We start from the raw sequence: 21,814 nt of genomic DNA on the forward strand, positions 1-21,814 counted from the left end.
CAGGCCAGGACAGGAAGGCAAACTTGCACTGCAGTGGGCCAGCAAAGGGTTGGAACAAGGGGCTTCCAGCATAGTTCTCAGTTATAGTGTTGATGAACCTTAACTGAGACAGAGAGAATAAAAAGGGCAATTTGGTTAAAGGGTTTTAATTAACTGCTTCATTAAAGCTCCTTTACTATAATAGTATATGCAGATGTTGATGTGTTTTAGTCTTGTTTACTGTTAATATTAATTATGTTTTTTGCTGTTTTTATTGCCAATTTCAAAATATATTTTAAACCACCTAAACAGTTTACTACCATCAAGCAGTATATAAATTTTGTTAAATAATAAACAAACAAACACTTATATAGCTGACAGTGACAGTCACAAGTTGATGAGGTGCACACTCATTTAAGGATATATTGCTATTTTAAAGTAGCCAGATAAGCTTACACACTTAATTATCTTGTCATAAATAAATGTAAGCCATTGTTAGATATAATATATGTATCTGACTGACTTTGTACCACTTCTATACCCCACAGTTACCGGGATATTGGAAAGTTAGTGTTTTAAAAGGAAAAAGTGAGATTTAAAGATGGCCATGACATGGGTTTAGGAAAAGCATTGGCGTGGAAGTTGGATTTTCTTATTATAGATACTGTAAGTAAATACCTCCCTTACCTTCACATTAGCAGAATAAATATTTGATTGTATATTTCAGGCTACAGCGATACATTCACACAGCTGCAAAGCAAATACAACTCAGGATCTGGGAGGAATCAAGCTCTAGTGAGTAACTCTATAAAGAAGAGGTAGCCATTGAGAGGTATTGCTCTCTCAGTGTTGTTGAACTACAACTCCCACTGCCCCTGGCCATTAGCCATGCTGACTGGGGCTGATGGGAGTTGGAGTCCAACAACGTCTTGGGGACACCATGTTGACTATACCTGCTATAATATATTTACCAGAATATGTAACTGAAGTTATTATCTGTGCACCATGATGGAGCTAGGGGGCAATATGAAATTATTATCCACAATCATAAGTAGGCCTTGTGTATACAAAATGGCTGCTGTCACTGAGATTCTCAGCAGTGTGGTGCAAATATACTCCCAGTCAGAGCCTCTGAGTAGTACCAATCTGAAAGAGAGTGCTGCATTTATTCCTTACCTGCTGCCCCCTGCCTGTCAAACAGCTGATGTGCTCAGTAGGTGCTCCAGGCAAGGCTTAGCTATGTAGCTTTGAACCAAGGCCATTGGCTGTAGAAGGAGTAAGACGTCCTATCAAGCAGTAAACCAATCATTTGAGAATGCACTGCACTACCTTTTAATGTAATGAAGCACCATATAACTCTTTCAAAATCTGCTTTGTAGTTGATTCGAGTGCTTCACCCCCCCTCCTCATTAAGGCTATCAGTGCGATTTTCTGGGTTTTCCATCAAAACTGCCGAATATGCTTTTAGAAGTATTTGCCTTTCAGAGCCTCACAGGCAAAAACTTCAAGGCGAACTTTAAAAAACCTGATCATAGCAGCAGATGAAGCGATGCAGAAAAGCCCTGGAGCAATCTGCAGGGTTTTGCTGTCAGCAACCTGAGAGAGTGTCAGCAGTGTCCGAGGGGACTTCTAACAAAGCTTTAGTCAAGTTCATGCAGGCTCAAATGGAGGAGCTCCCACTGTAGGAGGAAAGGGTTACTTAGGATAGATGAATTCCCTCGTCAGATCCGGAGTTGAAATGTCAGGTCCAACTAGGTTCCATCTGCAGGCTTTTTTATTCTGCCTTAATCATTAGGAGCACACAAAGCACAACAAGCTGGCTTGCAGGGCTTCCAAGTGTCTAAAGGGCAAATATGAGCAATGCAAAAAAGAAAAAGAGAGAAATCCCCCAAGGGAAATAATTTAAAATGTATTTGCTTTGTAGTTGGCTTAGGCTGCTGTACCATGCATGCATTGGATTGAACAGACATTAAGGAGATTGTGAGGCCGCTGCTGAAAGTATCTCCCTCCTCCCCCAGTAATATCTACCGCATTTTTCGCTCTATAGGACGCACTTTTTCCCCTCCGAAAATGAAGGGGAAATGTGTGTGCGTCCTATGGAGCGAATGCAGGCTTCAGGCAGCTATCCACAAGCCTTCGGAGCGCGGCAGGAGGTCCCGCCGGGCTCCAAAGGCTTGCGAATAGCAGCCTGCAGCCTGAAGCCCGGGGAGCGCAGCGCCAACTCCCACTGCACACCCCGGGCTTCAGGCAGCTATCCGCAAGCCTCTGGAGCCCAGCGGGAGTTCCCGCCGGGCTCAGAAGGCTTGCGGATAGCAGCAAGCTCCGGGAGCAAAGGCGAGGTTGCGTGGAACCTCGCCGCCGCTCCCGGACCCATTCTGGGGGCTAGGGTCGGGGGAAGCTCGGGCTTCCCCCGCCCCAGCCCCGTGGCTAAAAACGAAGCCAAGACAGTGAGTAGGATCCATCCCGCTTGCTGTCTTGGCTTCTGCCAAAGCCGCACGCAGCCTCTCCCGGCTGGAGAGGTTGCGTGCGGCTAAAGAAGAAGCCAAGACAGCCAGCGGGATGGATCTTGCTCGCTGTCTTGGCTTCTTTGCTCTTTGGGGCTGGGGAGGGGAATAATTTTTTTTCTTTATCCCCCCCCCAATACTAGGTGCGCCCTATGGTCCGGTGCTCCCTATGGAGCGAAAAATATGATAATAGAGGGAAATATTGGATACTGTTGCACATGGTAGCCAATGGAGTGGAACTGAGTCAGATTACTTGATACTGGAGGGGCTGGGAGGGAAGAGGAGAAGATATGAAGCTGCTGCTTTTGGTGCAAACCAGTGTTTCCCAGACTTGGGTCTCCAGCTGTTTTTGGACTACAATTCCCATCATCCCTGACCACTGGTCTTGCTTAAGTAGGGATGATGGGAGTTGTAGTCAAAAAAAAGCTGGAGACCCAAGTTTGGGAAACACTGGTGTTTGACCAAAACACCTTGTTTCAGCCTTACTTGGAAGAGGGTTTTAATGAAACAAATGCTCTCTCCCCCCCCCCAATTGCAGATTTCACTATTGGCTAAGCCATGTTACGTTTGAGGTCTTGAATCCCCAATGAACCTGTGCTAATTCTCATGATGAAAAAATGTTTCCAGCAAGCACTGTTGCCTTGTCAACAGTAAACGTTCTAAGTAATTGGAACTTTTTGTTTATTGATTTTATTCAGTACACTCAAGGACATAAGATCAGACCTGCCAGAGCATACCCAAGGCCCATCAGATTTAGCATTTGAACCTTGCAATAGCCAAGCAGATGCCTATCAGCAGCTCAACAGCAGAAATGAATGCAACAGCACCCTTCGTGCTTGAAATCCCCAGGAATTGGTATTCAGAGGCATGTGGATGTTGGAAGTAATACAGTGGTACCTTGGGTTAAGTACTTAATTCGTTCCAGAGGTCCGTTCTTAACCTGAAACTGTTCTTAACCTGAGGTACCACTTTAGCTAATGGGGCCTCCTGCTGCTGCTGTACCACCAGAGCACGATTTCTGTTCTCATCCTGAAGCAAAGTTCTTAACCCGAGGTACTATTTCTGGGTTAGCGGAGTCTGTAACCTGAAGCGTATGTAGCCCAAAGCGTATGTAACCCGAGGTACCACTGTACAGCCATCATGACTGTAAGCCATTGCTGGCCCTTTCCTCCTAATTTGTCTAATTCCCTCCAAAAGCCATTCAGTTTGGTGGTCATCCTTACATCTTGTGGGAATGAATTTTATAGTTCAGCTATAAAATTGAAGAAGCACTTTCTTTTGCCTTTCCTGAATCTTCCAACATTCAGATTCATTGGATAAGCCTAGATTCTAGTATTTTGAGAAGGAGGAAAGCATTTATTTATCCGCTTTCAGAGTTACTTTATACAGCTCTACTTTCATCCTCTTCCTTGCCTTTTTAGAAACTGAAACACCCTATACATCTGAATTAGAAATCCTCAAATGTTTCTGGCCAGTCTTTGTAGGAAAGGTTCTCCAGACACATAATACTGTTGATTGCCCATTTCAGTCAATTCCATCCTCCCCATGTATATGGTGTGTCTTGAGCACGTGTGGCAAGCCCTACAATCAGTTTTAAGAAGGGCATTGCAATGCTGAGGTCGGGGCTAAGGATGGATAAATCTGTCCATTTTTGGCTTCCCTCCATTTCTCACTTTTCTAGTCTTCTGTTTGTTCCATTTTTAGATCGTGTAGTAGAATTGTTTAATAACTTTCAAAGTCTCCGTAAAAATTCACATACATGTTTGTTTGCATTTCTCCAAACATGCATTTTCACAAACAATTTCCCCTAATATAATGGATTTGTGTGCATTATTTTCACTATGCATATTTTGTGCACACTGTCTCCTAACATATGCTTTTCCTACACTTTTTTTTGCCGGAGAACTACATTGCAAAATTCATGCAAAGTGCAAATTTCAAATAATACCTGAATTTTCAGTTCACATACTCAGTAAAGAACTAAGTATGTCTGCATTAAAGTGAAGTAAGCAAATCTCTCCCGCATCCTTACTCTGAGCTTTGCCCAATCATCTGCTTTTTACTAATGCAAATGTTCGTTCTACTACAGGCTTATAAATACCACTTACACAGTTTTATTTTTTATTTTTGTTGTTGCAGGTAAGTGCTTCATTCTTGAAGAAGTCACAGCATCAAAAGAAACACCCACATTATTAGCATTATTAACTATGGCAATTAGCAGAATTTAGCCAATTAAGGTTCATGCACTTTCCTGGGGTAAATGAGCCTCGCCATGTGGTAGATAGCATGCTCACAAAACGTCTATAATTGTCTTTTGAGATTTCAGTGCATATTGTCCATTAGAAGGTGCTTTTAGTGTTTGTTTGTTTTTAGTATTGAAGGTCAGGCCAAGGGCTGCCAATGGGATCAATAGGTTGCTTACTTGTTTAACATCACTCCAAAATTTGCATTTGTTGCTGACAGACAGCCCTTCCTTACATGATCAGAAAACCAAGAAGAATCTCACTTCATAGTGAACTGAGCACAGCTGAGGTTTCTAGCGAAAATGCAGAATTGTTTTGGAAGAGAATTTCAACATAATAACACAAGAGATGGAAAATTGTTGCCATGCATGTAATTTAAACAAGTTGGCAAAAGGAGCAGGGGCTCACTTAATGCTTTCTTAGATTTAAATCTGCTGTCCTGAACAATTTTAAACAATGTAAATCAATGGCTTGTGATCCAAGTAAACTCTTTTAACAAAGGATTCCATTAACACTGTTCCCACTGAAAGAACATGGCACCACTAAATCAGTTCATAAGTATCAATGCCAATAAGTAATATTTTGTTTCAGCACATCCCATTTTTAATTAGTGTATTTTAATAAATGTATGCCATTTTCCAGAGCAGGTACTGAAGCTCTGGAAGAATGTCAAAAAGCGTTGAAGAAAGCCTCCTCAGGGCCTGTTCCTGCAAGAGTTTTCTGTCCTCCCACCCACAGGGGGAGCTGCCATCAACTGTCCTGTGGGATGGATTCCAGCAGAAAATGGGAGGCAAGAAGAGACCACCTCAAAGTCTGCACTACTGGGACTATCCCTTCCCCACCAGAGAGTTATTATTCCACCAACTGCCTTGTGTAAAGGATCCTGGTGGCTTTATTTATTTGGGAAGAGTTTAGAAAATGTGGTTTAGTGTTTCTTGTAAGGTACCATGGAGCTATTTGTATCCTGAAAGGCAGGTTAAAAAGAAGTTTAAGGAATAAATAATAAAATAAGCACGGTCCTGAAACTGCTCGCAGTTTTTCACAAATGCTTTTGGCAACACCGATACCTCAGTGCCTTCAAGTTATTAAAATACACTCATAAAAATATTGATACTCACGAACTGATCTACGGCAATTTAGTGGTGCTATGCTCCTTCTTTTTGACAATTTCCCAGCATTTCACATCTATTCGGGTGCAGAGGTCCCTTCCTGAATTAGGCAATTCATCTTACTGCTATATGTAGGTTATATATTTTGTCTGATTTTAGCAGCAGCCCTTATAAGCATGTATAGTGGAATGAAATGAATTATTTTAAATGATAAACATTATTTTAAAGGTATAAAAATGAAGTTCCATTTTTATAGGTTCTGAAGGAGGAGCAGAGGACTTTTTCCAGTTTGAAAGCTGTGTTCCCTCGTGGGGAATCAACCAGGGCCACAGGGCAGTGTTGGATCAGGCCACAGGCAAAAGTGGGTGGAATAACTGCAGACCCTCCAAGTGTCCCTGTTTTCCAAGGACATCCCCGGATTTACAGAAGGCACCCCTGTTTCTGATTTGATCCTGGAATGTTCCACTTTTCCTTAGGCCGTCCCTATTTTCATCGGATAAATGTTGGAGGGTATGGAGTTCTGCTACCCCTAATCCAAGAAGATAACTAACTATACAATCTTTAGAAGACATCTATAGTATAGTAAAGGTTTTTTTTTATGTTTAACATTTTTTAAAATGTTTTTATATAGGTTGGAAGCTGCCCAGAGTCAGATGGGTAGGGTATAAATTATAAAATGGTGATGATGGAATAGGATGTCTCTATTTTCATTAGAGAAATGTTGGAGGGTATGCAATTGCTATGATTCTTACCTTTGCACATTCCAGTCACAGACAAATCTTTGTGTGAGAGAGAGATGGTACAGAACCATCACCTCTCTTTTTTTCTGACGGCCATTTTGTGCTGGCACCCATGGCAGTTTTAGCACATTATGAATCCTGGCACCTCATCTTCTTACCATTTGTTTATCTCATACACCCCATACATGCAAACATCTCTCTATCTTTCAGGTCACTTTTCATCAAGCAACTGCACTCAAGGAGAGCATGGACAAATGTACAGCCTGGGAAGGGAGTGAGGTTTAGTGAGGGACCCGAGGGACAAACTGGGAGGTCTGAAGATCCACATTTCACCATGGGAGCTGAGGATCACTGCCCATGTCAGTACATTGTACAACGAAATTACTTCTAGGAAAAATGTCTTGTAATAATATTGGTAGATAGTTCCACACAGAAGGCATTTGAAAACTCATAATATGCACGTTCCATTTCTAATTTTGCTAGCCTTTTATTGTGTGTTCTATAGAATAGTTTTGAAATGTTCTAATTATGTGTTGAATATGTATATAATGGAAATGGGCTAATCAGAAGGCATGTTGGTTCCCACAATTTTATAAGGAAGGAATTCAAAATGGAGCCACAGATGTGCTAAAGGCTTAGCAGCGCTGATAATAATAAAAACCCATATTTATTCTTTGCAGAGACTTTGTGCTTAATTGCACTGACATGAGTTCATTAGAAATGATGTTTTAAATATTTCAACAGTTATGTAAATCTGAATGTTTATGATTTAACCTTGTCTCCTCAGAATTGTTCTTGACTTACTTTATCATTTATTAATTTTTTTGAAGTTAATCAAAAGCCAAAAAAGAATAAAGTGGATATTATGGGCATGAATGACCTGAACATGAATATTAGATTAGGGCATAACCCACCCGCTCTGATTTATGAGGCTATGATCCTAAGCATGTGAAGCTACTGAAAAATAAGCATGTATTCATCACTCCCTTTAGCAGTGAACTCAGGTGGAGAGAGGAAGGGTGGAAATGGTGCCAGCAAAAAGCAAGGGAAAGGAATCAGCTTGCCTGGGGGATCACCAAGGTTTGCAAAAGTACTGTCATAGGATTGAGGCGTTGATTTGTATGATGCCTATAGCTTCCAGCCAAGCCTGTGATTTAGTATCTGTAAAATTGTAGTGTGCAGTAAAAGGAGCTGCTGAAATGGTCAGATCACTTTCTTTGTTAAATTAATGGACCCAGCTGGGCCTGTTAAGCACCCTATTTACATGTCTAAAAGGTTGGCCGATGTCAGGGGGTGGGCAGAGGAGGAATGGTGGAGACTACCTCCCCATCCTGACCCTTCCAAGGAGGAGGAAGAGGAAGGCAGTATAGATTTACAACAGGGCTTTGAGGGAGGTCGCAGCTCAGAGGCAAATGAGGGGGAAAGCTGGGAAATCATGGAAGAGCCAGAGCGACACCTGACTGATACATTGTCATTAGAAAGCATTCCGGACCCTCCATCTCCCAGAACCTGGGGAGCATTAAAAGTAGGAGAGCAAAGAGCTTGAAGACAGAGGGCACGTAGCAGCACCCGTAGAGGAGACAAATGAGGAAGTGGGAGAGGCGGGGGGTGGGATTCACTTGGGACAACACCATTACCCAAGAGGCTGAGTTCTGTAGCCTCCCTCTGTAAATATTGAAATAAAAAAAGGACTGTAAGAAACTTTTGTCTTTTTAATTTCCTGGGCAACCAGATGGAAGCCTCTGACAGGATCCTGACAACCAACTGGTTGGTGGCTGCTGAGAACAACTGGCTGGTGACCACATCATCTTGTAGGTAGGTAGAGCTAGTCTTGGTTTTTAGTATGGGATGAAGCTGGAAGGGGACACCGAGGCTTGAATCCAAAGCAATTGAAGGACCACCCCATTAGAAACCTAATGGGAAGCAAAAGCTGTTGGAGTGTTAATGCTGTGAGCCCTTCCATCCTGTGCCGTGGTTGAACATATGTGTGCATAAAGCCCTATATCCAAATGACACCACAGTCTCCAATGACCTTCATTCCAAGAAAAGTGAACCCTGGGTAAGCGCTGGTACCCCTGGAGTCTCTTATGGCTTGGAGGTTGGGGTGCATACGACACTACATTAAAAAACAACACACACCTTAAAAATAAAAATAAAGAACAGCCCAATGAGGATAAAAAAAAGGAAAACTCTTGGCTATATCCAACGCTGCAGCTCCACTCACTCAGCAGACTTCTATGTGTACAACTTCCTTTCCCCTTCCTTCTCTCCTTTCCCCTCTAGCCCCCTACTGCACCCTCAAAACTAAGCCCTGGGGGACCCTCTAGAGAAGATTTTTGGGGTGTGAGGGGAGAAGAAGTCCCATTACACAAATAGAATTCTGCTTTTGCAGTGTTGGATACAACCCTTTGTGTTTGTGCTGAGCCTGGCTTCGGCTGGGGAGGGCGGGATATAAATAAAATTATTATTATTATTATTATTATTATTATTATTATTATTATTATGCTGGATAAGAGATCCCTCAGGCATTCCCTGTACCACTCCCGGTAACATTTGTAAACTTCCATTCATAGGATTAAGTTAGATTGTTTGTTTAGGTACCATGATAACTGACTACCCCATTTGGAAATGTGTCACTGACATGAGTGCAAAGTGGGGAGTGAGAGAAGGATGGAATGTTGTGTTACGAAAAAGGAGCAATGCTGCAGCGAGCTCCAGATGGCTGGAAAGCCAAACAGGATGTTGACGTTATGGGACTGTACCGTGGGAACAAAGGGACAGTCTATTCAGTGCACTGAGCACCGGATGTTAGCTCAGAGTGTCACATGACCCTGTACTGGAAGTACATGGGAGGAGTGTTTTCTCTCTCTGCTGTTGGTGATGAGAGAGTGCAGTCACGTTTTCTCTGTACTGCTGAAAGGACAGAAATAAAGGCATGTAAATACATTTCTGTCTGTCTCTCTCCCCTCCCTGGGAATGGGAGGGGTGAAGAGGTGTGTTCTTCTCATGTTGAGAAGGATCGCCGATTGAGATCTCGCCTGATCTTGCCGGGAGTCGCAGACAGGGAGGTCAACAAGGAATCAAGCCGAGGCACCTGGAGGGTGGCCAATTCCTCTGACTTATGGCTTGATTCAACATGTTGCTGTGTGTCTTATGTGTTGTATGCTGATTGGCTGAGGGTGGAATGTGACAGGTAGAACACCTGTTTCGTGTGTGTGTGTGCAATGTGACAGCTGGGTTCTGGAGGGTGATGCTATTTTCCCATGGTAAACCCTGCTCTATTTGACTCACAATAAAAGTTTATATATAATTCACTAACATAACAAAAAGTCATATAAACCATAGGTGAATAACAACATCTCTTAATAAATGTACAATAGAATGAAGCCATCCACTGATGATGAGGAAGATGACGATAATGATAAAAATAACAATATTGCCATCTTCGTTGGTGGATTGCATATTTATTAACAAGTGATGTTTTCTTTATACTATTATTTTCATTCTTATAAGTTAGATTCCCTGCCACCCTTCACAACACCACTCCAGGGTGGTTTACAACAATTTAAAAATGCAGTATCAAAAATAAGTAAAACAGGTCTAACCATACAAGAACATATTCGAGGTATCAGAGAAAAAAATACTGCATCTCTGAAACTAAATCTTGATATCAGGATTTCTTGAATGAAGCCAAGCTTCTGTCAATTGACCATACTGCAAAAGGGAGAATGTGTTTCAAAGCATGACCCAGCCATCATTCAATGGATGAAAAGACAGTACAGTTAAGGTTTAAAGAAAAAACACTTCTTAGGCCATGAATCTTCCCAGAACTACATTCCATCATCCTGACAAAAAGAAGGATCTGGCTTCCAATTTCAAAACATTCTGCTCTTTGTTATTTAACTTTAAAAAGGTAACGCAGCCCTGACAGTTAAGTCCAGTTGCAAACGACTCTGGGGTTGCGGCACTCATTTCACTTTACTGGCCGAGGGAGCGGGCGTTTGTCCGCAGACAGTTTTTCTGGGTCATGTGGCCAGCATGACTAAGCCGCTTCTTTCAAAACCAGAGCAGCGCACAGAAACGCCGTTTACCTTCCCGCCGGAGCGGTACCTATTTATCTACTTGCACTTTGCCGTGCTTTCGAACTGCTAGGTTGGCAGTAGCTGGGACTGAACAATGGGAGCTCACTCTATTGTGGGGATTCAAATCACTGACCTTCTGATCAGCAAGCCCTAGGTTCAGTGGTTTAGACCACAGCACCACTCACGCTTTACGTGAACCAAATTGTCATACTTTTTTCTTCCTATCACCTTGCCCACAGGGTATTTTACTGTAGCCACCATTACATCTGACTGCTGCTTTTATTCACTACAGTCAATGAGATGTTCTCCCCTGGCTTTAATGTCCTGGTGCAGACATAACATTGCTCAGTTGCTTAACCATCCATGGTTAAGGGATAGGGAGTATCCCATGGGGACAGAGCCTCCCTGGGAACACAAAATGGCCACTGAAGATGTGGCACGGAAATCGTGCAAGGAATAAATTGAGTGGGTATTTCTCGCTCTTTTTCAGTTTTGGAGCTAACTATGGTTACTATAGATAGCATCTTTAAAAGCAGAGACATCACCTTTTAAGATACTAGACAGCATCTTAAAAAGCAGAGATCACCTTGCCAACAAAGGTCCGTATAGTTAAAGCTATGGTTTTCCCAGTAGTGATGTATGGAAGTGAGAGCTGGACCATAAAGAAGGCTGATCGCCGAAGAATTGATGCTTTTGAATTATGGTGCTGGAAGAGACTCTTGAGAGTCCCATGGACTGCAAGAAGATCAAACCTCTCCATTCTTAAGGAAATCAGCTCTGGGTGCTCACTGGAAGGTCAGATCCTGAAGCTGAGGCTCCAATAATTTGGCCACCTCATGAGAAGAGAAGACTCCCTGGAAAAGACCCTGATGTTGGGAAAGATGGAGGGCACAAGGAGAAGGGGACGACAGAGGACCAGATGGTTGGACAGTGTTCGAAGCTACCAGCATGAGTTTAACCAAACTGTGGGAGGCAGTGGAAGACAAGAGTGCCTGGCGTGCTCTGGTCCATGGGGTCACGAAGTTGGACACGACTAAACGACTAAACAACAACAATGGTTACTATAACACGTGGGCCATTTAACCCCCAAGCAAGGCACAATAGGCAAACCCATTTCAAACCATGGTAGCAGCCTTTCATCTGATCCCAAGTACGCTTGGTGAAAACACAGTGGCACATGTAGTACTAACCCTAGTTTGTTTTGAAACTATTTTGAAATACCTGTGTGACATGATGGGGTGGGGAAACACGTAAGCTCACTGATACCCACAGTCTTATGCATGGTTATCTAAGAAGGAGACAAAAGTTTATGTGCCCACTATTAGGTCAAACGTATCGGCTGCCTCTGGCAGCTGATTTTATGTGTTGCTGTAGAACAGGATGTTGCTAGTTATTTAATTTATTGATTAAAAAGGGATGAGACATTTGTAAGATTTTCTGCCTCAGGTGCCAAAATAATATGCTCAGTCTTTAGTTCCATGCATTCTGATGGGGGAGGGGGTGTCATTTGCTCTTCTGCCTTAGGTGGCAAAATGTCTAGAGCCAGCCTTGCATGTCTGTAATAGTGCCATTTAAAAATCTCATCCCAGAGATGAACAACTGCAAACATAGTCCTTTCTTCATATTTAAATATACATATTTTATTTTTTTAAAAAAAATAAATTGATTTATTTGGATTAAAATTTTACAGTCACATGCTCAACATACAACATAAAAACAACATTCCAAGGAATCTCTTGGACTTCCTTCCTCCCGTTTGTGGGTCCTATTGTTAATCATTTCCTCCTGAATCTTTTATAATAATCCAAATCTTTAATCTCTCCATTGTATCCAAAATTCACCTTTAAACTACAAGTGATATTCCAATCCTACTAACCATTTTAACTGTTTACAATGGTCTTTAAGATAATTTATAAATTTTCCCCATTCCTTATTAAAATAAGGAATTCCTGATTTCTGATATTTTAAATGCCCCAGCTTCTCTCAAGATCCTTTTTAAACATTTAGTTTGACAGGTTTGAACCACAAAGAGCAGTTTCACAATATCTGAATAAGGTTGAAAAGATGTTGGGTTCCGAGTGACACATTAGTCAGAGAGGTGTGGACGTTTCATTCAGGAATTTGTAAAGGCTGAATCCCTGAAACATTCCTGGGGCATGCTCAGCTAGACTTGAAGAAGAAGAAGAAGAAGAAGAAGAAGAAGAAGAAGAAGAAGAAGAAGAAGAGGAGGAGGAGGAGTTTGGATTTGATATCCCGCTTTATCACTACCCTAAGGAGTCTCAAAGTGGCTAGCAATCTCCTTTTCCCTTCCTCCCCCACAACAAACACTCTGTGAGGTGAGTGGGGCTGAGAGACTTCAAAGAAGTGTGACTAGCCCAAGGTCACCCAGCAGCTGCATGTGGAGGAGCGGGGAAGCGAACCCGGTTCACCAGATTATGAGTCTACCGCTCTTAACCACTGCACCACACTGGCCCTCTGAAGTGAACGAGAGGCAGGTGGAAGGGATGGTGAGATAATGGCAGAGAGGAAAGGTCGCCACAGGACAGCCACCCTTCCCTACTAAAACAAACAAACATGGAGCAAAGTCAAGAAAGGTGATCTCCGATTAGCACAGAATATACCTTCTTTCTCTCTCTCTCTCTCTCTCTCTCTCTCTCTCTCTCTCTCTCTCTCTCTGACCCAACAAAGGGCACAGCTTTCTCAGACACCTCCATTCTAACTTTCCCTAGCTAAACCTTACCTTTTGGATTGCAACCAAGATTTAGTCGCTCACTTGCCTTGTTCATGTGCCAGTTTAAACCCTAGTTACACAAAACTATGGTTTAAATATGAACGTACAGTGTGCCAGGGTGTGGTACTGAAAGAGCAGGTGCTTCACTCCTCCCCTGTTTCTTCTGTCACTGCACTGCTAGGGACCAAACCATGGTCTGACACAGCATTAAGTCCAAACCAAGACTCGTTGTTCATTTCCCCACCCCCAAACAAACCATGAGCGATGAGCCAGTGCTCTAAGCTTGGTTACAGCTTGTAGTTTGTTGGTGACAGAAATAAGCCAGGGGCCAGAGTTAGGACATAATGCAGCAGCAGGAGCAGGGGAGGGGTGAAACATTCACAAATTAACAGTTAAACCATGGTTAACCATGGTATTTATGGTCAACCATGGTATTTATGGTCTAAAAAGACACATGACTGTATGAATCACCACAGAAAAATCCACAGGTGTTAGGAGCCCAGTTGGTAGGCTGGGTTGCCTGTAGATGTGGTGGCACAGATGACCCGTTTGCTCTCTTTGACATTAAGTTCTGCACCCCTTGCCCATTCTGGTACCTTAACGTGGCACTGAATTTAAATTAAGGTGCATATCTGACTGAGCATAGGCCACCTTACTTAAGAGGTCATTAGATGATTAGATGCATAATGCATGAAATGCATAATACATACAATCTAGTTGGGGCTGTATATATTAGACTTTAACTTATCACAAACCGCATTGAAAACTCTTTCAGAATTGAACAATTAATTTAATAACACATGAAGCTCCCTTATACTGAATCAAGAAAGGGATATAAAGGAGGTAGCACCAAAAGACCAGAGGGAACAGAAGAATAGGCAAAACCTCAGAAAGGTGCTGAAAGATATCTCTGTCCGTAACTATAGTCTAAGTGGGAGAAAAGTGCTCAGTGCATTTTGGTTGATCAAAACCTGCACCAGAGACACAAGATTCAGGTTTCTCCTAAGGTTGCAGGACTGTGCTTCCTGCTGTTCTCCAAGCCTCCATCAGGTCTTGGCTGAAGGTGAGGCCCGAATTGCACTATACACTTAAAGCAGCATCAAACAGTTATGGCTTCCCCCAAAGAATCCTGGGAACTATAGCTTGTTCAGGGTGCTGAAAGTTGTTGAGCAGACATAGGCAAACTCAGCCCTCCAGATGTTTTGGGACTACAACTCCCATCATCCCTAGCTAACAGGATCAGTGGTCAGGGATAATGGGAGCTGTAGTCCCTAAACATCCGGAGGGCCGAGTTTGCCTATGCCTGTTGTTGAGAAACCTCTATCCCCCCCCCCACTGAGCTAAAATTATTACAGTAGTTTAACAATCAATCCCTCTTTCCAGGGAACTCTCATCAGGGGTGTAGCATGGGGGATGCCAGCGAGCAACCCAGCCAGATGGGCAGGATATTATTATTATTATTATTATTATTATTATTATTATTATTATACACTTCAGTCTCTAATCCTCCTGACCCACAGAATCATGCAGCTCGTATGTGATCACAGGTTCTCATTAGGTAATATTGTATTGCATTATTAAGTTTTTCAAGTTTTTAACACTTGATTGTGAGCCACCCAGAGTGGCTGGGGAAACTCAGCCCGATGGGTGGGGGTATAAATAATAAATTATTATTATTATTATTATTATTATTATTATTATTATTATTATTATTAAAGTTTTATACTGGGCCAATATGTTCTAAGTTAAATCTTCCCTAAATATAATTTATTTAGGAGTGGAGAATGTATTTCAGCCAGAGGTCCAAATTCCCTTGTGGCCAGTATCCTAGAGAGAGGGGGCACATGTCAGTGGTCGGCAGGGCCAGAGGCAAAAAAGTAGGTGGAACCAATAGGTGTTGCTCTTACCTTTTTATAGTGGTCTACCTTCCACGGGTGGCACTGTGGGTTAAACCACAGAGCCTAGGACTTGCCGATCAGAAGGTCGGCAGTTCGAATCCCCGTGACGGGGTGAGCTCCCGTTGCTAGGTCCCTGCTCCTGCCAACCTAGCAGTTCAAAAGCACATCAAAGTGCAAGCAGATAAATAGGTACCACTCCGGCATGAAGGTAAACGGCGTTTCCGTGCGCTGCTCTGGTTTGCCAGAAGCGGCTTAGTCATGCTGGCCACATGACCTGGAAGCTGTACTCCGGCTCCCTTGGCCAATAAAGCGAGATGATCGCCGCAATCCCAAAGTCATCCGCGACTGGACCTAATGGTCAGGGGTCCCTTTACTTTTTATTACCTTCTGCCCACATGAAATTCAGAGGTTTCTGTGTGTGTGCACAGCTCTGTATATTCCATCCAGGAAAGCATTATCCCAAAGACATGTTCCAGCCAGATGAAAGCAGCTAAGAAGGGTGCAGAGCAGGATGAATAAGGGGTGTAGTCTGGAGAGGGGGCTTCACCTAGTCAGAGTCTCAAGCACCAAATACAGAGGTGTGTGGTTGTGTGGCTCATTGGTCCCCCATTCTGGAGTGTCCTGGATTCATTCCTTTATAGATGCTTTGTGTTGCCTTTGGATGTTTCAGCGAAGAACTGCCTCCATCGATTAATGCTTCTTTAATGTTCTGAGGGGATCTTAGCTTTTATTGGGAAACCACAACACAGAAGAAAACCTAATGGCTTCTTTTAGTGATGCCCATTTCTACTGGTTCTGAAGGACGAACTTAAGCGATGGGAGGAAGACATTTTGGCGGGGGTATATGCTAAAGAATATGATTACTTAATTAGCAGCATCTATTAACTCCGTGCTATATGTAAGCTGAAGTGGAGCTTAACAGCGGTGTTATTAATCATGTCTTAATGTAAAAGCGTAACGCACACGCTGCTTTGTAATGTTCTTTCCAAATAGTCCCTGTGGGAATCACAACTTTATTTCATTAAAATGCCTCCCTGCTGTTAATTGATCTTAGGAAAATGCGAACAAATTAACTATGCTTTGAGAGGCTCGGGTGTAAATTTTCTAAGCTCGCGCACTTCGGTGCTGCGGATTAAGAATGCTATGGATCACTCTTCCCCACTGCGATGAACAGCGGGCAATGCTCTGGCGTTGCTGACCTGGTTTAATTAATAACACTTGGGTAATACGTTTTGCGTGCCAAAGGTTAAAGAAAGGGAAAAGATTGTTTGCAAACCGTAGTGTTTTTCATGCCAGCTGGGACACAGTAGGAATTTGGGTCACGGGCAATTAATTGCAAGTTTTAATGACTCCTCTTGTGTGAAACAAATGCTATTCTTTAGCAGGGATGATTGATGAATATTAAGCTCAGTTGATTTTGGAAAGATTAAAGTGCTCAGTATTTTGTTTAAAAGTGCACAAAAGACCCAGGGTAGTAATATATATAATTTTCTCTCTATATTAACAAATATTATGGGGGGGACCATATATTTTCTCCCCTGCATGTGGTTTTCTGTGAATAAGTACATTAAAGAAAGCATCATCAATAAAAGGAGGAAAAAAGATTTGGTCGCATTAAGTAGTTATCGCTATCCTCAGGGAAGTGCATTTGCATAGTCTGAGAGTACACTTTTTAAACACCTTTTAAGACACCTCTAACTAGTATAATTATTGGTCAGTTGACACAAAGCTATAAAGTTCACCAATGTAACAAAGTAGTATCTAAATTTAAACCCATGCCCCTGATTCAACTATGCTGAGCCTGTTCCTCAGATACCGTAAATGAAAAACCACATGTGTGGGTCATCCTCAGCCCTGTCTGGCTGTTGGGGCTATGCATATAGAAACCCAGTTATAAAATTAATCATAGCTTCAACCAGCTTTTAGAGGAGAGAATGGGGAAGCAGCACTAATCGTTCCTCCCAATTCTTTCTGCCTCCAAGAAGTGGACTGATGCTATTTGCGTGGGGGGCCATGGCCTCGGGCACAAAATTCTGAGGTTGTGCAACTACGCACCCCCATGCAGGTGCCAGCTTCCATGGGGATGCCTGCCCCACCCCGGCAAAGGTGGCAGAACAGCCCAGACCCACGGTGAACAAGCACATACAGAGGTATGTGAGCAAAGAGCGGCCCCGGCACAGCATGGAACGGGTCTCCTCTTTGTGGGCATGGTGGGGGATTATGTCCACCAAGGGCTGTGCCAGCTGGCCAGGCTCCCCCCTGTGCAGGCAGGTGGTGTAACATGGCCCCACTTGGCTCTTGTGGTGGTGGAGCACTCCAGTCGTGTCAGCAGCTTGCCTGCCCTGGGCACCAGCAACCCATGCTACACTGCTGAACATACCCTCCAAAATTCCTCAGGTGAAAATAGGGACATTTCTCACCCCCTCCAACTAACCCTCCTTGACTCCCCATTTTTTGCTTCCCCCCTCCACAGAGCATCTCCTATCGAAAGAAGGGTAAGTGCCACGACCACTTCACCAATGGGACACGGCCTGAGAAAACCTCTTAATCCCAAACTTTTTCTATTTTATTCTTTGGTAGAAATACAAAAAAGAAAAACACACACCAAGAAATAAATTGTAGAAAAGGGCAAGATTAGACACAGATGAACAAAGTATTATTATTTTTCCCATAACCAAGTCCCCTTGCACTCTGCTACCCCTTTCTTCCTGCCCCTCAGAGCCAGCGTATCACATAGGGCTGGGTCTTGGTGGCAGGAACCTCTCTTCCTCCTTGCCCACTCTCCAGCAGCTGCTATGAACTGCCCAAGGGAGGAGGCCAGCAGCGGCAGCCATGGAGAGGCAATGGGATGCTTCCTCGCAGTCACAGCTGCCGCTCAGAACAAGCTCCTCCCCCTCCCCGAGGTTAGTAGTGGCAGCACTGGCAGGGGACATAGGGACATTTCGGGATCAAATCAGAAGCTGGGATAGCTTTCATAATTCCAGGACTGTTCCTGGAAAGTCGGGACACTTGGAGAGTATGCAAGTATCTTACTGAGGTTATAAGCATGCAGCTCTTTCTGTTTTTTGCCCTGGAATGGGCATTCTAGCTCTTACCATATGGATGCTAATATAAATCCCAAAAGTGAACAGAGACCATTTCATATAGATTAGATAATGTATCTTTCATTTTTCTCTAAATCTAATTAAATTTGTCAATTTCTTTTGTACATAACTGAATCATTTTTATTATTTTTAATTTTTTTGGAATCAAATATGACTCCTGTCCATACTTTCCCATTTACTAGTCATTTCAATCCTGGCAATCTTATGGCAATAAAAACTGCTACAAGTCTGTGTTTTTCTCCTATAAGCAATCCCTCATTCTAGTTAAGCAATGCTCAGTTGGGAGAGCATGAGACTCTTAATTTCAAAGTCCTGAGTTCAAGCCCCATGTTGGGCAAAAAGATTCTTGCATGGCAGGGGGTTGGACCAGATGACCTTCACAGTCCCTTCAACTCTCCAGTTCTATGATTCTATGAATGATAGCTCTGGATTTAACGGCATGTCATAACCCAAGGTTAGGTTAAACTACGGTGCTTCCTTCCAGAAGATCACAACCTTTACATGTAAGAAATACTTACATATGGGTGTATTAATCACAGAGCTGAAAGAAAAACCTGGGAAAGAAATGCACACACATTCAAATTCACAAACATTCAGCCACAGCATCTCTTTCTCTGAAATAGTCAATTGGAACTGAGTCTTGGCCTTGGTCCAGTGAAACCCAAATCCAACTGTGTGGCTCTAGGCATGTCAGATCAGAAAATGATACCTCCTTCCAATTGTGGCCTCCACCTTTCTAAATTAATTACTTATTACACATCTGTATCTAATCCATCACAAGACACCCCTAAAGACCACAGGGTTGAGTATATCAGCTTATTTAGATTTTTCTTTTTCTTTTTGAGAAGCTGACTGTGCTGTGCAGGTGGCAGGCAAACATTTGCATGGGATGTGCAGGTTGGAAGTGGTACCCTGCTTTCAGTTTAACAGCTAGACCGCTAGATGAAGCAGAGCTGGACAGCCTGTGGCTCTAGGGCCTTCAGCAACCATCAGCCTAATTTTCTGTAGCCTGCAGCTTAATTTCAAAAGCCTTCTACACGTGATCAGTTCAGACTTGAGGCAAGAGCAGCCTGTGCCTCCTATGGCAGGCTACTGGAAAGGGAAAGAGAGAAAAAGAGAAAGGTGGAGCTGATGGGAACCGTAATCTAACGTCATCTGAAAGGCCCTCTATGATTGCTTTACCTGGAATGAAAGCATACTCAAAAGGGTCTTCCATTTTTTGAGAGGCCTCTCAGGTCTGTTCTCACTTCCTGTGTGCTCTCAAAACTGCAGTCTGAAGCTCCACACCAGACTCACAGTTCTGGCTTTATCTTTCAATGCTTTGCAGAATTTTAAAGTCTGCTTTCCTTTCTGTCCATTGCTGACAAGCCTACTGCTGCAGGAGTTTCAGTGAAAAAAACAACAATCAATTATTAAGGCCATGGATAAAAGGGTTTTGCATGGTGACAGAACAAACAGATTGGAATAGTTTGCTTTAGACGGAGGGAGGAGAGGAGGAGGAGATGTGATCAAAGTGCACACAAAGCAGCAAATGACATTAAGAAGGTGGATCGGGAACTTTTGATATCGGGGAAAAGCCAACATTAAATAATGTCAAAAGTGTCAGATTCAAAACAGATGAAAGGACATTTTGATTTGAGCCTGTTGTGGCAGTCATCGCCATTGGCCATCCTTTCTGTTTCCCTGACTTCACAGAGCAGAGGGTAAGTCGCGTATTGTTATATGTGTTGTACCTTTTTCAAAAGGTGTTTCAATGGGAACATCACGAAGGCTGATCGTGTTTTGCTGTGGATCTGTCCGTGTCAGTTATGACTACCAATGAACTCATGGGATTTCTTCAGTAAACATGCCACGTGTTTTCACCCTGGTGATATTAACCGACCAATCAAAATTGGGGTAATAAAACCAACCAATACTTCCTCACCTTTACTCTTCTGAAGCCCGGCCCGGTCAGCTGTGTTGTGAGCTTTGCAGAGGGATGAAGAAATCATGCTCAGAGACTTGTTGAATCTGTAACCACTTTGGACTGGGATATGTGTGCTAGAGAATGGAGAACAGAGAATTATGTGGAGCGGTTCATGGGTCTGTTAAAAGAGAAGTATCAAATGCAGCATGAAATAACTCATTCCATCAGCTTGTGCAATGGAGCCGGCCCCTCCTGTCCCTGTGTATTCCCCTCTTCAAATCTGCTCTAGAGGACTGGAGCAGGGTGGGGGGAATGGACCCAGAACAGATTATGTGGGTGTGCATAGGGAGGAGAAGGGTAAAAATTGGGTGGATGATGCCCTAACAATCCAGTCTTCACAGACAGTGGCCTTATGAGGATGGTCACTGCAGTCATTCAAGTGGCTAAATTGGCATAGGGTTAGAGCTGCACACCTTCTGACTATTCATGTACGCGACGACAGCAACGAGGATACTACTGGCCCAGAGATGGAAAGAAGACAAGGTTCCAACCAGAGACGAATGGCTAATGAAGATGATGGACTATGCCGAAATGGTGAAATTGACTGCAAAAATCGGAGACCAGGAAGAGAAGAATTTTAAGCAGGAATGGGGAAAATTTATAATGTATTTAAGAGAACACTGTAAACAACTAAAAACTTTGGCAGGATTTGAGTCATGCTTGTAATGTATGAAAAACCATGGGAAAATGGATTACTTTTTCTTTCTTTTTTTACAAATTAGAGAAAATAAGATAAGCAGTTGGGGGGAAAAGATTGATAATGGTAACTATGGAAGGGCAGAGGGAGGTCAAAGGATTCGGAGAATCCTAAATGAAGAAGTGAATGGTGTGTTTGAATTTAAATTTGTTATGTAAAATTTACACACACACACACACACACACACACACACATATATATATATATATATATATATATATATATATATATATATATACATATGAGCTGCACACCTTCCCCCAAAACCCTTCGAAAACCCTTATTCTTAACTATTCTGGTTCCTGGCACTCAAAGCCCATTCCTGCAAACTGTTCATGCCCTTCAACATATGCAAGGCTGGGAGAGAGAAATGGTGGCTGCAACAGAACCCCCAGTTTGGCATTGGTTGAATCTCTATGCAAGTGCATGGCTTTCAGTCTTTGTGGTCCTCAACCATAAGATCTGCTGTTTCAAAATGGAGGAAGATAAGAACACGACCATATCTGGGGAGCAGGACAAGGACAAGTAGAGAGGTGGACACTGGGCTGCTTCAGCATCCAATGAATATCCAGAGTGACTCTCAAGATAGTGAGAAGAGGCCAAGAGAAGAAAAACCAACAACAAAAGTAAGTGTGCATAGATTTGCAGATGAATAAAGCCATTGAAATTTTTGGCTGGCTCATGCCTACAAGCAGTAGAAGACTCATGGCAAAGCTGGGAGCAGTGTCTGCATAGAACACCCACCACAGCTATTTCAGAGA

At 42.9% G+C, this 21,814-nt stretch overlaps 1 long non-coding RNA gene across 1 annotated transcript; it reads left to right on the forward strand.

Moving 5' to 3' along the window:
* The first annotated feature begins 531 nt into the window (after positions 1-531).
* On the forward strand, positions 532-6,382 carry LOC128415418 (uncharacterized). The gene is made up of 3 exons (XR_008330950.1): positions 532-774; positions 3,182-3,365; positions 5,369-6,382. It is a non-coding gene; the product is annotated as an uncharacterized LOC128415418 (long non-coding RNA).
* The last annotated feature ends 15,432 nt before the right edge of the window (positions 6,383-21,814 follow it).

Source organism: Podarcis raffonei, chromosome 6 (assembly GCF_027172205.1).
Source record: "Podarcis raffonei isolate rPodRaf1 chromosome 6, rPodRaf1.pri, whole genome shotgun sequence".
Classification (NCBI taxonomy): Eukaryota; Metazoa; Chordata; class Lepidosauria; order Squamata; family Lacertidae; genus Podarcis; species Podarcis raffonei.